Consider the following 15,003-nt stretch of genomic DNA (forward strand, 5'->3'; position numbering starts at 1 on the left):
TCTGCATTAATTTAGGGACGTTTTCAGCTATGATATGATTGAACAAAGTCTCTATCCCTTGTTCTTTCTCTTCTTCTTCAGGAACCCATATAACACAGATGTTATTTCTCTTTATGTTGTCACAGAGCTCTCTAAGAGTTTGCTCAGACATTTTTTTTTGTGTGTGTATTTTTCTGAAGCTGGAAACGAAGAGAGACAGTCAGACAGACTCCCGCATGCACCCGACCGGGATCCACCAGGGGGTGACACTCTGACCACCAGGGGGTGATGCTCTGCCCCTCCGGGGCGTCGCTCTGTTACAACCAGAGCCACTCTAGTGCCTGGGGCAGAGGCCAAGGAGCCATCCCCAGCACCCGGGCCATCTTTGCTCCAATGGAGCCTCGGCTGCAGCAGGGGAAGAGAGAGACAGAGAAGAAGGATAGGGGGAGGGGTGGAGAAGCAAATGGGCGCTTTTCCTGTGTGCCCTGGCTGGGAATCGAACCCGGGACTTCTGCATGCCAGGCCGACGCTCTACCACTGAACCAACCGGCCAGGGCCTTGCTCAGACTTTTTGAGTCTCGTTTCTTTCTTCTTCTCTGCTTTCATGCCCTCATTCCAGTTGTCCTCTAACTTGCTGATGCAATTCTCAGCTTCATCCATCCTGTTTTTAATTCCTTCCATTGTAGTCTTCTTTCTGATATTGTATTTGTCATCTCCAACTGATTCTTTTTTAATATTTCCATATCCTTTTTTATACTTGCTATTTCTTTATTTAGGTGTTCATAATGACCATCCATTGTTGTTCTAAGATCCCTAAGCATCCTTATAATCATTATTTTGAACTCTGCATCCGGAAGTTTGGTTATTTCCATATCACTCAGTTCATTTCCTGGAGGTTTCTCTTGTGGTTTCATTTGGATTGCACTTCTCTGTCTTCTCATTATATCTGTATGTTTGGGTGTTTTGTTTATAGAGCTGCTTGAGTCTATGCTTGGTGTTGCCTGCCTCCAGTTTTCAATTGTGTTATTTCTAGATCTTCTTGGGTTGGCATCAGCTATTATTTGTAATCCACTTTCAGATTTGGGCTGCTTTGAAGTCTTGATTTGTTTATTTTCTTAACAGGTGATTGTCTTGTTTGCTGATCTCAGCAGGGGGCTTATTTGAAACTGTATCCAGGAATGCAGTGGGTGTAACCTGAGGCTCTGAAGTCCTCTTCTTCCAGTTAATCTCTCTGGGGGTGGGTTGCTTTCTCAGCTTCAGTAGGGGGAGGTGTATCTCAGATCTCTGTGAAGACTTGAGTTGCTGCCCCTCATCCCCACTTCTTGTTTTCAGCTGTGTCTTGTTGTGCTGATTGGAGCTGGAGAGATGTCTGAAGATCTGTGACCCGGAAGCACTTTGTATTTTGCTTTGTGGAAGGATCAGCCTCTCCCCCAGCTATGGCCTCCTCCAGCACTGAATGAGTCAGCTTTTCAGGTTGTCTCTTGCATTCCTCTACCCCTCACCATCTGTCTCTCTTTCTCCCTTTTCTTTTTGGAAGACAAGCCTGCCCTTTCAACACACCTTGTTCCCTGTTCACCAGGCAAGTGGCTGTGAGCAGTATTTACTGCTCTTTTCTTTGGGGTGAGGCCCCTTCCGGGCTCTCAGCCTTGCCCTCCTCTCTGTTCCTGTAAGCAGGGGAGATTCAAGCATTCCCTACCAGGTTTGTTGTGGCTTCCTCTTTGCTCCTTGGCTTTTGAAAGCTGTTCTTGTAGTCCAGATTTGGTTTTTCACACTGATTGTTCATAAATTAGTTTATAATCCATTTTGGTGGTGTGAGCTGGGCGTCTGTGCATCTGCCTACTCCGGTGCCATCTTCAGGTCTATCTTGATTGTTTCTTATATGTGCCTTGACCAGGGTCTCAGTCTGAGCTAGTGAACCCTTGCACAAGCCAGCAAACTGAGGCTCAAGCCAGAAACCTTGGGCTCAATCCAGTGATCTTTGGGCTCAAGCCAGTGACCTTTGGGCTCAAGCTAGTAACCATAGGTTCATGTTGATAACCCCACGCTCATGCTGGAGGGCCTAAACTCAAAGCAGATGAGTCCACACTCAAGCTGGTCACCTCCAACTTTTGAATCTGGGTCCACAGTGTCTCAGTTTAATGCTCTCTGCACTGTGCAACCACTGGTCAGGTTCATGTTTATCTTAAAAGCAGATATTGCCCTGGATGATTAGCTCAGTGGTAGAGCATCAGCCTGGCATGCAGGAGTCCTGGGTTCGATTCCCAGCCAGGGCACACAGGAGAAGCACCTATCTGCTTCTCCACCCCTCCCCCTCTCCTTCCTCTCTGTATCTTTCTTCCCTTCCCACAGCCAAGGCTCCATTGGAGCAAAGTTGGCCCGGGTGCTGAGGATGGCTCTATGGCCTCTACCTCAGGTGCTAGAATGGCTCTAGTTGCAACAGAGCAACACCCCAGATGGGCAGAGCATCACCCCCTGGTGGGCATGCCGGTGGATCCCGGTCGGGCGCATGCGGGAGTCTGTCAAACTGCCTCCCCCTTTCCAACTTCAGAAAAATACAAAAAAAAAAAAAGCGAATGTCAAGATTAGCTATACATTACCTTCCTCGGAGTTTATAGCATGTGGATACAATAATTTCTTTTTTCATAGTGTAATAACTGAGTTTTAGATGCTCTAAAGATTAAGATTTAACAATCTACTATGTTCCAGAAAGATAACTGTTTTTTTATGATGAATATAAGGTGGTTTATTCTATATGGTGGCAAGCTAAGTCACATAATTTAAATCTAAGTCATTATGAAGTTTATGCCTCAATAAATCTCTTGAAGCACTAAAGTAACTTGGTAGCTGATTTTCTAAATAGCTAAAGCAAATGGGTCAATATCCAAATTTGACTAACATCCACATTTTCTCCATTGTAAACTATGAACCTTATTTTTTCTTGTGGTATGTCATTAAGTATTGCAAAAAATGATAAGACACCAGAGAAATAATGTTAAATTAATGGAAAATATCAAAATCAGAAGAAGGTGTTCAAAACAAGATCTAAACTAGTCTTTTTAATTGTCTGGCATCCTTTAATATACTCATCTATTTCATCAAATATTAATCTTCATGCCTGACCAGGTGGTGGTGCAGTGGATAGAGCGTTGGACTGGGATGCGGAGGACCCAGGTTCGAGACCCTGAGGTCACCAGCTTGAGCGTGGGCTCATCTGGTTTGAGCAAGGCTCACCAGGTTGAGCCCATGTTCGTTGGCTCGAGCAAGGGGTCACTCGGTCTGCTGTAGCCCTATGGTGAAGGCACATATAAGAAAGCAATCAATGAACAACTAAGGTGTCAAAACGAGAAATTGATGATTGATGCTTCTCATCTCTCTCCGTTCCTATCTGTATGTCCCTATCTATTTCTCTCTCTGTCTCTTTCTGTCTCTGTAAGAAAACAAAACAAAAATTAATCTTCATCATTTCTTTCAGGTCCTCAACAGTAGAAAATTCCTAAGAACTTGATTCTTAGACAGACCTACCTCCAATATATTAAAAGTTCACTTATTACTGATATTTGAATTAGAAATCCTCTTTTTGACATATGCTACAAAGTTGCAATTCTCAAATCATAATCCAAGGGATTATTTTTTGTTTTGTTTTAGCAATAAACATGCCCCTTACATGATTCCTTTGTCCTTTGTCCAGAGATCTTTAACCTTGATATATTAGAAGCCTCAAACGTAAAAAGGATAACATAAATACTGCATGAATTCAATAAAATCGGGTAAATGGTTCATAAAAATCTATTCAGTTACCCTAAAATCTGAATTTCTCTCAAACAAATGAACTGATATATAACTAAAATTTTCAAAGCCATTAAAATCAAGGTGATTGACCAATCTTTGTCAAAGCATGCATGATGCTGAAGGTGCAGAACAACTCACAGGGAGATCTCAAAATATCTAGCCAGTGAATGGATCTACAAATGATAGCAAACATTTCACCCATTTTAGACTTCAAGTTCTCCAAATAAGAAGACCTATCTAAAAAAAAAAAAAGACCTATCTGGCTTTATCACCACAATATCTCCACTATCTAGCTCAGATTCGGGAAAATTACAGATTCTAGCATAAGATTTATTGACTAGTTGAAATTTTCATATTCTATACAATGTAGATCTATTTTAATCACTCCTCTCTAGGCTTATAATCTTTCAGTATCATCCCATTGCCCGTAGAATAGAATAAAGAGAAATTATCTAGACTCTACAATGCCCTCTGGTTAACTACCTACCCATTTCTTCAGACTTCTCTAATATGAAACTCTTATCTTACTATCGGTGTTAAGCAGACTCCATTCTTCTAGAACCTTGCAGACACCATTCTCCCTCTCACTGATTGGAAAGGTATAGTTTATAAAATTACTTTTAAAATACTCAAAAATACAAATGTACAGAAGTATTAAAATTATAAAATATTCTTTAAATATCCAACTCAGATTAGATAGATATCACCGTTCTTTTATATAGCTCTTTAAACTAACAAAAAACAAACAAAACAAAACAAAAAAAACAAGACAGCTCACTTCCTTACCTCATATTCAGATGTCTGCTCAGAAAAAAAAAAAAACCTTCCTTAACATCCAATCCAAAATGGCACCCATCCCTAATATTTTTATCTTCTCGTTTTGCTTTATTTCTTTTCATAGCATTTATTACTTCCTAACATGTATATTTATTTGTTAAAATATTGGTTACCTGTCCCCTTCTCTAGAATGTAAGCTACTTGGTAAATAAATAAATTATGGTAGCCAAAGTTCTACCCAAAACAATCCATTTCCCCTCCAAACCACCCCAGATACAAAAAACAGTCTGAAGTATGCCTGTGTGCTTTCTATGTGTGGTTTTAACCTTTCTTAAGACTGGATCTTCAAAAGAAAGACACTGTACAACTCTCTCCCCACTTTTTGCCTGACTGACTTCTATCCACCCCCCAAATTTCAACTGATATTTTATTTACCCCACAACCCTGCTTATTCCTCTCCATTCCCTTTTTTTGGCAAATGTGGGAATCAATATTTACTTTTGTGTTTGAGTATCCTATAATCTGTCTCTCTCGGCCACTACACTGTACAGTCCATCAAGGTAGAGTCAATTGTTTGCTTATAATTTCTGACATGTTTTAAGTGCTCAGGAAACACTAGGGATAAAAGACTTGAGATGTAATATAATTCAGAGAGAATGATTCCTCTCCATACTCTCAAACTTTATATTCTCCAAGTTCTCCAAATATAAAGACCTATTTGGATTTATTATAAAAAGATGAAGATGAAAGAAAAGAATCAATCATTTCTTTGGTCAGATTTTCCTTTATATGATGTTTGATTACCTGGCTAATATGAAGCAAGGATAATAGGATATTATTTCTATTTTTCACTCAGATATTTTCTCCCCACAATTTTTTATTATACCCCGAAGAGCATTCCATTCAATTCTATGAGTGGTTAGTGCACATGCTATTTCATATTTTAAGAAAAACAATTCTATTTTAACACATTTCAATCTAGGAGTCACCAAATTATATTCAGGCACCAAAGAGAAAATGTGTGATATTTACTGATGTTTCAGTGAGCCAAGTAGAAATATTTTAAATTGTTTTCTCATGATTCTCAAAAACATTCCATATAAAATATGCAATCCAGTTCACCTAACTTCCTGCTCAATGCTCATGTGTTATTGGACCAAAGAATACAGCATTTGTATTTGGAAACAGCCCTATTTCCTCCTGCCTCTTTCTTTTTACATTTTTTCCAAATAATGTGTGTGTGCGTGCACACACACACACACAAACACTTCTTGATCAAGAATTGAGACTAAGACAATTCTGCCTGTGTGTGAGACTTATACAATATAAAGATATATGTATAATCATATAATTATTTCTATTTACTTTTCTAAAACTAGATAAGTAAAAGTTTAAGAACTGAGAAATCTAAAAATATATTGATATATAAGAATGGATTTTAATAGCAAGTATTTCCAGCTTTATGAAGTTCTTACATCTACTTTCTCATCTATAAAGTTATGTCTTCAGTTTATGATTAAGAAAACCAGAAAAGCAATACAAATAGACTATAAAAATATCTTGAAACACTTTTATTAGATATTCTATAACCACATAAATGCAAAGCATGTCTCTGGGATGAATAAATAGTACTTATATTATATAAATCATCAAGTCAATGTGTATACTTTTAAATATGAGCAAGGACAAATAAATATAAAAAAGTATAACTGATGTATGATCTTTAGTAATAATTAATGACAAAAGGCACAAAATTTAGATATGTAGAAGCAATTTCAAAAGAAAAGTTTTTCTCTGTACTCAATATTTTATAAAATACATAATAACTTTTACTAAATGTATTTTACAATTTATACTATTTGCAGATGTCTAAAATGTAAATTCTTATAGCCATCTGACACCTCATAGTAAGTACATGGACTGGGGTGAACTACATTGGGCTGGAGAGTGCATATCAAGAGTTTGTGACTTTTGTTTTAAAAAAAGGTTAAAAATACCTTATACATATACCTAATATTTTTCTACATAAAGAAATACTTTTAAAACTTAATTAATTTGACATATAAGGTGATTGATTATGTGACAGCTACTATTAAATTGTCCTCAAATTACAAAGAATAATAAAATTGTGCTTCTGTTTCAGGGTGCCTGCCATCTAGTGGGCTAGGCAAACACATAAGTGGAAAAATGATCATTGAATATAATAAGAGCAATGATAGATACTGATGGAAAAATGCATGGGGAATTACAAAAACATGGATTCCAGTCAGCCTCTCTGACTGGAATCAGGAAAAGGGTAAGAACTTGGTTGACTCTATAAGGAGAGATAAGAATTAACTGTAAGTAGAAATGGCAAAAAATTGGGAGTGTGAAGAGAAAGTTTCCAGACAAAGGAAACAGCATAATCAAAAATCAGAGACAAGAAACAGCATGGTGTAAGAAGGAAATTAATATCACTGAAGTGTTACAGAAACTAGGAGGCCAGGGATTGGCTACAGATGAAGCTGGAGTCCTTGACAAAAGTCCTATCATGGATATAATCTTACATTGTACCAAGTGGTTCATCCTAATCAGTATAGCAATTGAGTTAACTCTTCTATGCCAAATTCTTACATGATGTAACCAGGTGGTTTGGATTGTTTTGAGAAGGATTCTGAGGGGAATATTAGGGCTTATTAAAATAGAATATTTTACTTGTTTACTAAATTTTCCACAGATGCAAGAATACAGAATTATTGCACTGACATTTTAATTGCAATTTCTGTTATATATAGTTTATGTTTTTGAAATGCATTTGTGGGGGTGAGGTCAGTTGTCAATGGGAGAAGGTCCCATGAGGAACCAGGCCCTGAAACTTTGGCTGGAACTGCCCACACCCATGCATGCCAAAAGAGACTTCCCAGGAGCCCTTTTGAAAATAACAACTGTCTGTAAGCCAACGAAATTTTGTCATGTAATATCAACTGAACCACTCCAATGATGCTATAAATTACGCCCAAACAGGGGAGGCAGTGCAACTTCTCTGGTCCGTTTTGCAATCCAGAGAACCAGTCCGGGATGCGCTCTACTAAATAAAGCTTTTGCTATTCCACATTTGGTGGCTATGCTCTTCTTTTCTCCTCAGCGGGGAAAATACTTTATATTTGGTGCTGAAACGTAGGAGGAGTTTGAAGCCCGCTGGGGCCGCTCCTCTCCCCTTCCCCTCCGAGGAAGAACCAGGACCTCTGACTTTCCACCCACTTCAGCTCATGGTATGGTAAGTCCCCTGACTCCAGTCTCCCCTCAGTTTTTTCCGCCGAGACCCCCTGTCCGTAATTGCAGATGCGTCAGGGACCTATTATCTATTCTGAGTGTGTGTGTGCCCATGGAGACATCCTGGACACTCCTACTCTACCTAACCATCCGGTGACCAGAGCTTGAGTTGCAGGACACAAATTTTCATTTCTGATCACTCCGAAGCTGAGGGCAGCCATAGAGGCACAGGAATCTAAACATGAGTCAAAAACACTTCTGGAGCCCTGGCCGGTTGGCTCAGTGGTAGAGCGTCGTCCTGGCGTGCAGGAGTCGCAGGTTCAATTCCCGGCCAAGGCACACAGGAGAAGTGCCCATCTTCTTCTCCACCCCTTCCCCTCTCCTTCCTCTCTCTCTCTGCCCCTCCCACAGCCGAGGCTCCATTGAAGCAAAAGTTGGCCCAGGAGCTAAGAATGGCTCCATGGCCTCACCTCAGGTGCTAGAATGGTCTGGTTGCAACAGAGCGATGCCCCAGATGGGCAGAGCATCGCCCCCTGGTGGACATGCCGGGTGGATCCTGGTCGGGCGCATGCGGGAGTCTGTCTGACTGCCTCCCCATTTCCAAATTCAGAAAAAAAAAATTAAAAAAAAAACAAAACACTCCTGGAATGCCTTATCTGAAATCACTCCCTCCCTAAAGAAGAAGAAACTGATCTTCTCCTATGTGGCCAGGCCCCAGAACCCACTGGATAATTGAACCAGGTGGCATGATGAAGGGACTTTCAATTTTAACACACTCACCAATTTAACTATTGCCAAGGAACTGGGAAATGGTTAAAGATGCCTTACATTCAGGGTTTATAGTATTTGCACTCTCATCCTAATCTCTGTGCCACCTGCTACACTGTGCAGGCTCTTTTTGGACAGAGAAACCTCCACTTCTGATTTTTCCTCCTTCGCCTACCCCCTTGTGGAACTCTCTCCTCCTCCTTCCCGATTCCCAGGGGCGCCCCTCTCTCGGGACCCCTCTCTGGTCCCTCTGTAGACCTCTTCTGCTCAGGTGTTTTCCCTCCAGAAAGGCACCCTCCCCTGTCAGGCCCTCCTCTGCCAGCCATTGACCCTCATGCGGGTTTGCAAGGTGCCTGACCCCACGGCCTCATCTCGATCTTTGCAGGAAGGCCTGGCCCTGTCCTGCCTCTGGCTCTGGTGTTTCTGGTTGGATCTGGGTGCTGACTCCCCAGGAGCCACCCCTCTTATTCTCAATCCCTAAACCCTTATCTGAGACCTGTGAACATGGCATTTAAAGTTTTTAATGGTCATGGCTAGTCAGAAAAGACTGAGGCTACTAGCCAGGTCCACATGCAGCAGAAGATAATACTCCAAACCCAGGCTCCGTGGCAGGCCTGAGGCCGGCAGAGCAACAGGGCAAGGTACAGGAAGTGCCTGACCCAAGTCCAGACCACAAAGAGGGTCACTGGGCCTACCAGTGCCCCTGCTCGAGGCCACCCACTAAACCGGAGGTTGGGAATCTTTTTGGCTGAGAGAGCCATGAATGCCACATATTTTAAAATGTAATTTTGTGAGAGCCATACAATGACCCGTTTACGTTACGCATTATCTAATAAAAATTTGGTGTTGTCCTGGAGGACAGCTGTGATTGGCTCCAGCCACCCGCAACCATGAACACAAGTGGTAGGAAATGAATGGATTGTAATACATGAGAATATTTTATATTTTTAACGTATTTATTTTTTTATTAAAGATTTGTCTGCGAGCCAGATGCAGCCATCAAAAGAGCCACATCTGGCTCGCAAGCCATACGTTCCTGACCCCTGCACTAAACCCTGACCTGACTGCAAGCAGCTGGGTCACTAGAGGAGTGATTGCCCCTTTGGGGTAACAGGCTCTTCCTCAGTGCCTCTATGTGGAGGACAAGCCACCCAAATGGGAGGCCAAGCCAGCCAGGCGGGCCCATTGCTCAAACTTCTCCATCTTATGGATGACTGACACGGCCTGGACTCGAAGACCCCCATCACCCTCGCCGAGCCCAGGGTAATGCCACAGGAGAGGGTAAGACCATCTCATTTCTTGTGGACATGGGGTCTACCTTCTCTGTTTTGCCACCACACTCTGTCTAGTTCCCTCACAGGTCTCGGTTATGGGAGTGGATGAGACCTTTTCTTTTCTCCTTTGCACACCACTCCTGACATGCAGTTTGGATGGAATCCCCTTTTTTGTACTCCTTCAAATTCTTTATTTTCTTGGTCTAAAAGGCTTCTTTAGACATTGGATTCCTAATTTTGCTTATCCAAACCCCTCTACGAGGCTGCAAAACAGACTCCCACAGGACCTCTCACATCCCCCAACACTGTCAAAAGGGCTCTCTCTACCCTTTGACACACCCTCATCCCCTCTCCCCCTCCAGCCAGGAGACAGAGTTCTTCTAAGGGAGCTCCAGCCTGGCTCCCTACAGCCCAGGTGGATGGGACCCCATACAGTAATATTGACTACTCCTACTGCAGCCAAGCTCCTAGGGCAAACACCTTGGTACCATATCTCTCACCTCAAGCTTTCCCCCCATACAGAACCACTAGCAGTCGGAACCACTGGGCCCTACCCCTTTCTGGCTTACCAAAAAATTGAACCCTGCAGATTCTTCTATTGCTCCTGTCCCTCCCACTAGGAACCTGCCACCAGAGTGAGTTAAAGCAGGAAGCAATGTTGTTCAATGAGACTAGCCTGATGGAAGAAAACATAAATGTCCTCAACCATTTACAAGAGAAACTGCACAAGAATCTCTCCTTCTACAACCTGCTTAACTCCTGGTGGCAGCCACCCATCCTCACCTGGGCTGCCCCTATCCTAGGTGCTTTTCTAATTATCAACATATTATTCTTACAGGGCCACATCTGCGAGGTTTTTCGAGTCACAATTAAACAGATACTCCTACACCTATATACGTGACTCCCCTCAGAACTACCATCTTCTGACCTCCCTTCCCACGACGCCCCTAACCAGCAGGAAGTAGCCAGACACATAGCGGCACCCCTATCTAACATAAAAGGTTGGAATGTGAGGTCGGTTGGCAATGGGGGAAGGTCACGTGAGGAACCAGGCCCGGGAACTTTGGCTGGAACCGCTCACATCCATGCCCGCCAAAAGAAACTTCCCAGGAGCCCTTTGAAAAAGAATGACCATCTGTCAGCCATTGAAATTTCACCACATCATATCAACCCGACCACCTTAACAATGCTATAAATTATGCCCAAACAAGGGAGATGGCATGACTTCTCTGGCTCGTTTTGTGGACCAGAGAACCTCATCTGGGATGTGCTCTACTAAATAAGCTTTTGCTATTCCACATTTGGTGACTACACCCTTCTTTCTTCCTCGTCAGAGAAAATACCTTACATGGGGTAATATTTTCAGATTTTTCTTTAATTACAGGCTAATCAAGCAAGATTGGGAATGGAGAAATACATTGAGACAGTTTTGTGGTACTTCAGAAGAGAGATAATGAAAATCTTAAACTAGGGCAATGGGAATATGCAAAAAGAAGAAGGAAAATTTCATGAAATATTTAGGCCAAATGGGAAGGAGTCAGACATGGGTGAAGATGTTGAAGGAGGAGACACAGATCATGTTCAAATTTCAGCAGGGAAATGAGTTCATCCTGATAACACTAACACTACCTAGACAGAAAGTATAAGAGCAATAACAAATTTGAAGAAGAAAGTACAGAGATAGGGCTTTGAAATTTAAGATACTGGTAGAGTCACCTAGGAGTCACTGAAGATACATAGTTTATAGCTCAGGTAAGAAGTCATTTTGTTGCGGATAAAATTTGGGGGAACTATCAGCAAACTAGTGAGAACTGAAATTATGGGAATCAATTTGTTCACCTAGAAACAGTGTTCAGAGTGTAGCAAAAACCCAGATTAATAAATAATTTTGTTCACAAGAGAAAGAAGCCCTGAAGGAAACAGAGAAGAGGAATAATGAACATTTAGAAGGGTAAGAGTAGGCATCTATTTCTGCTCCAGCATCTTATACACTCTGTGAACACTCCTTCAAAAGTCACTACTCTAAGAATCCAGTCCCACTCAGACATATCTTTTCTTACACAAACATTTGTCAAAATCATTGTATGAGTCTTCCCTGTGCCCTTGATCTTCTAGACTATGATTCAGATAGCTTGGAACACAGAAATCAGCCAAGATAAAAATATAAGCTTTCATTTTAGACCTCCTTGACAAAAAAAAAAAAAAAGGAAAATGATTGAATTTACTTAAACATGAACAATGTGTTCTCCGATGAGACTAAAATAAAAAGACAGCATGAAATTTCAGGATAAACAATTTAAATTTTACATATAAATTAGTAATGACTGAGACTTGCAAATAGATTTAGTATATCTACAAGCTCATTCTCATTAGTTTTCTCAATAGACCTATCATCTTTTTTGCTTTGATTCCAGACACACTGGCCTTCTTTTTAGTTCTTTACATAACTTACTTCTTTTAAATCCAAAACTTTGAACATAATATTTTATTTATTTATTTTTATTATTTGGTAATCACTCACAGCAAATTCATTCACCCTACAGATATTTACTGAGTATCTATTGTATGACAGACACATTTCTATACAATGAAAATATGTCAGTAAAGAAAGAGGAAGAAAGAGAAGCATCCCTGCCATCATGATTTTACAGTCTTTAAAGAGTGGTGAAATTCCTTCAGAATTTCTCAACCATTGCCCTGTCAGCATTATGGTCCAAATGATTCTCTGTCATGAAACCTATTCTGTGCATCCAGGATGTCAAGCTGTATCCTGCCCTCTTTCCAGTAGATGTCAGCAGCACTCCCTCAGCTGTAACAACACAAAATATCTCTAGACATTGCCAATTGTCCCCTGGGAGGAACAAAATCATCTCTTGTTGAGAAACACGAGGTTACCTAGTAGCAACTATGACAACTGTAATTTTATGTTGATTGTAGTAATTATTTGATTCCTGTCTTCTCCCATAAGATTTCTGTCCCCATAAAATGCACAGTATCTTTTTTTTTTCTCGCCATAACATTTCCAGCCTCTAGCACCATGACTAGTATATAGTGGGCAACAAATAAATACTTGTTAAGGGACTGAAAGATTAAACCAATGGGCAAACAGCTTTCTTCTTTCAAACCTAAGCCGTATAATTTTATGCGCTCCTTTAGCTCTTTCTGCCTGTCCTTCAGCAGACTCAATCTGTATTATAATGGCATGCTCTCTGGTCTGTCTCGTTTCTCTGTCATCCAGCATAATGAACATTCATTCCTGAAGGGAACACGATGTGTCTGATCCATCATCATATTCTCACTTCGGAGCACAGTACTTGACAGATAAATACCTAATAAAGAAATGAATGGATAGCAACACTAATAATTACTAAGCATTCAACACAAAGCAGGCATCAAACTACTTTATTGTTATCTTTAAAAGAAATTTGAAAGAAAATTAAAAATCACTATTGTCACAGAGGAGGATCCTGACATTTAAAGATTAAGCAGCATGCCCCCAGCATGACATGGTACAGTTAGAACAAACTTTTAACATGTAATTTTAAGACCCAAGGTATTACTCTGACCAACCAGATGAAAATTTCTTGGCTTTGTCTATGACAGGGGTTGGGAACCTATGGCTTGCGAGCCAGATGTGGCTCTTTTGATGGCTGCATCTGGCTCGCAGACAAATCTTTACTAAAAAAATAATAATGTTAAAAATATAAAATATTCTCATGTATTACAATCCATTCATTTCCTACAGCTCATGCTTATGGTTGCGGGTGGCTGGAGCCACTCATAGCTATCCTCCGGGACAACACCAAATTTTTATTGGATAATGCATAATGTACATGGGTCATTGTATGGCTCTCACAGAATTACATTTTAAAATATGTGGTGTTGATGGCTCTCTCAGCCAAAAAGTTTCCTGAACCCTGGTCTATGAGAACCCGTGGTGAGTTGAGCAACAATAAATTTTAAAAAAACACTTTTTTTTATTTTTCAAATCAGATGGGAATGACACTTTCAAATTACTGTCTGTGACCGAAAAGCTTAAGAAGAAATAAACAAATTACTCTATGAAGGAGATGATGTCTGTCCTATTACCTATGTTTTTTCAGTGACCAGGGTTTCATTTAAAAACTGATTATACAGTGCATGGACACTGACAATGCAATGTTAATTTGATCAAAATTAACTTTTTTCAGCCAAATTTATTCTTATTTAGCTGATAATACTTCAGCCATATAGTACTGAATAAGTTCATAGCATTTTTATATTTTCTTTTATTTTACAAAAAAATAAAAAATTCAGGAGGAAGAAACACTTCCAACTTCCTTTTATGAGACAAGCATAATTTTGATTCCAAAACAGACAAAGAAAACACAAAGAAAGAAAATTATAGGCCAATATACCTGATGAATTTAGATGTTAAAAATCTCAACAAAATATTAGCAAACAGGATCCAGCAATACATGAAAAAAATCATACATCATGATCAAGTGGGATTTATTTGGGGGGGGGGGGGAAGAATGGTACAACATTCATAAATCAATTAATGTGATTCACCAAATAAACAAAAGGAAGAAGAAAAACCACATGATAATTCCCATAGATGCAGAAAAAGCATTTGATAAAATCCAGCACCCATTTATGATTAAAACTCTTAGTAAAGTGGGAATACAGGGAATATACCTCAATATGATAAAGGCCATCTATGACAAACCCACAGCCAATATCATACTCAATGGACAAAAATTAAAAGCAATTCCCCTAAAATAAGGAACAAGGCAGGAGTGCCCCCTTTCATCACTCTTATTCAATAGTCCTGGAAGTTCTAGCTATAGCAATCAGACAAGAAGAAGAAATAAAAAGCATCCAAATTGGAAAAGAAGAAGTAAAACTATCATTATTTGCAGATGATATGATACTGTATATAGAAAACCCTAAAGTCTCAGTCAAAAAACTACTGGACCTAATAAACTAATTTAGCAAGGTAGCAGTATATATATTTAATACACAGAAATCAGAGGCATTTTTATACACGAACAATGAACTGTCAAAAAGAGAAATTAAGGAAACAATCCCCTCACTATTGCAAATAAATAAATAAATAAATAAATAAATAAAGTACCTAGGAGTAAATTTAACCAAGGAGGTTAGAGACTTGTACTGCGAAAAT

This window comes from Saccopteryx leptura, chromosome 2 (genome assembly GCF_036850995.1).
Source record: "Saccopteryx leptura isolate mSacLep1 chromosome 2, mSacLep1_pri_phased_curated, whole genome shotgun sequence".
In the NCBI taxonomy this organism is placed as follows: Eukaryota; Metazoa; Chordata; class Mammalia; order Chiroptera; family Emballonuridae; genus Saccopteryx; species Saccopteryx leptura.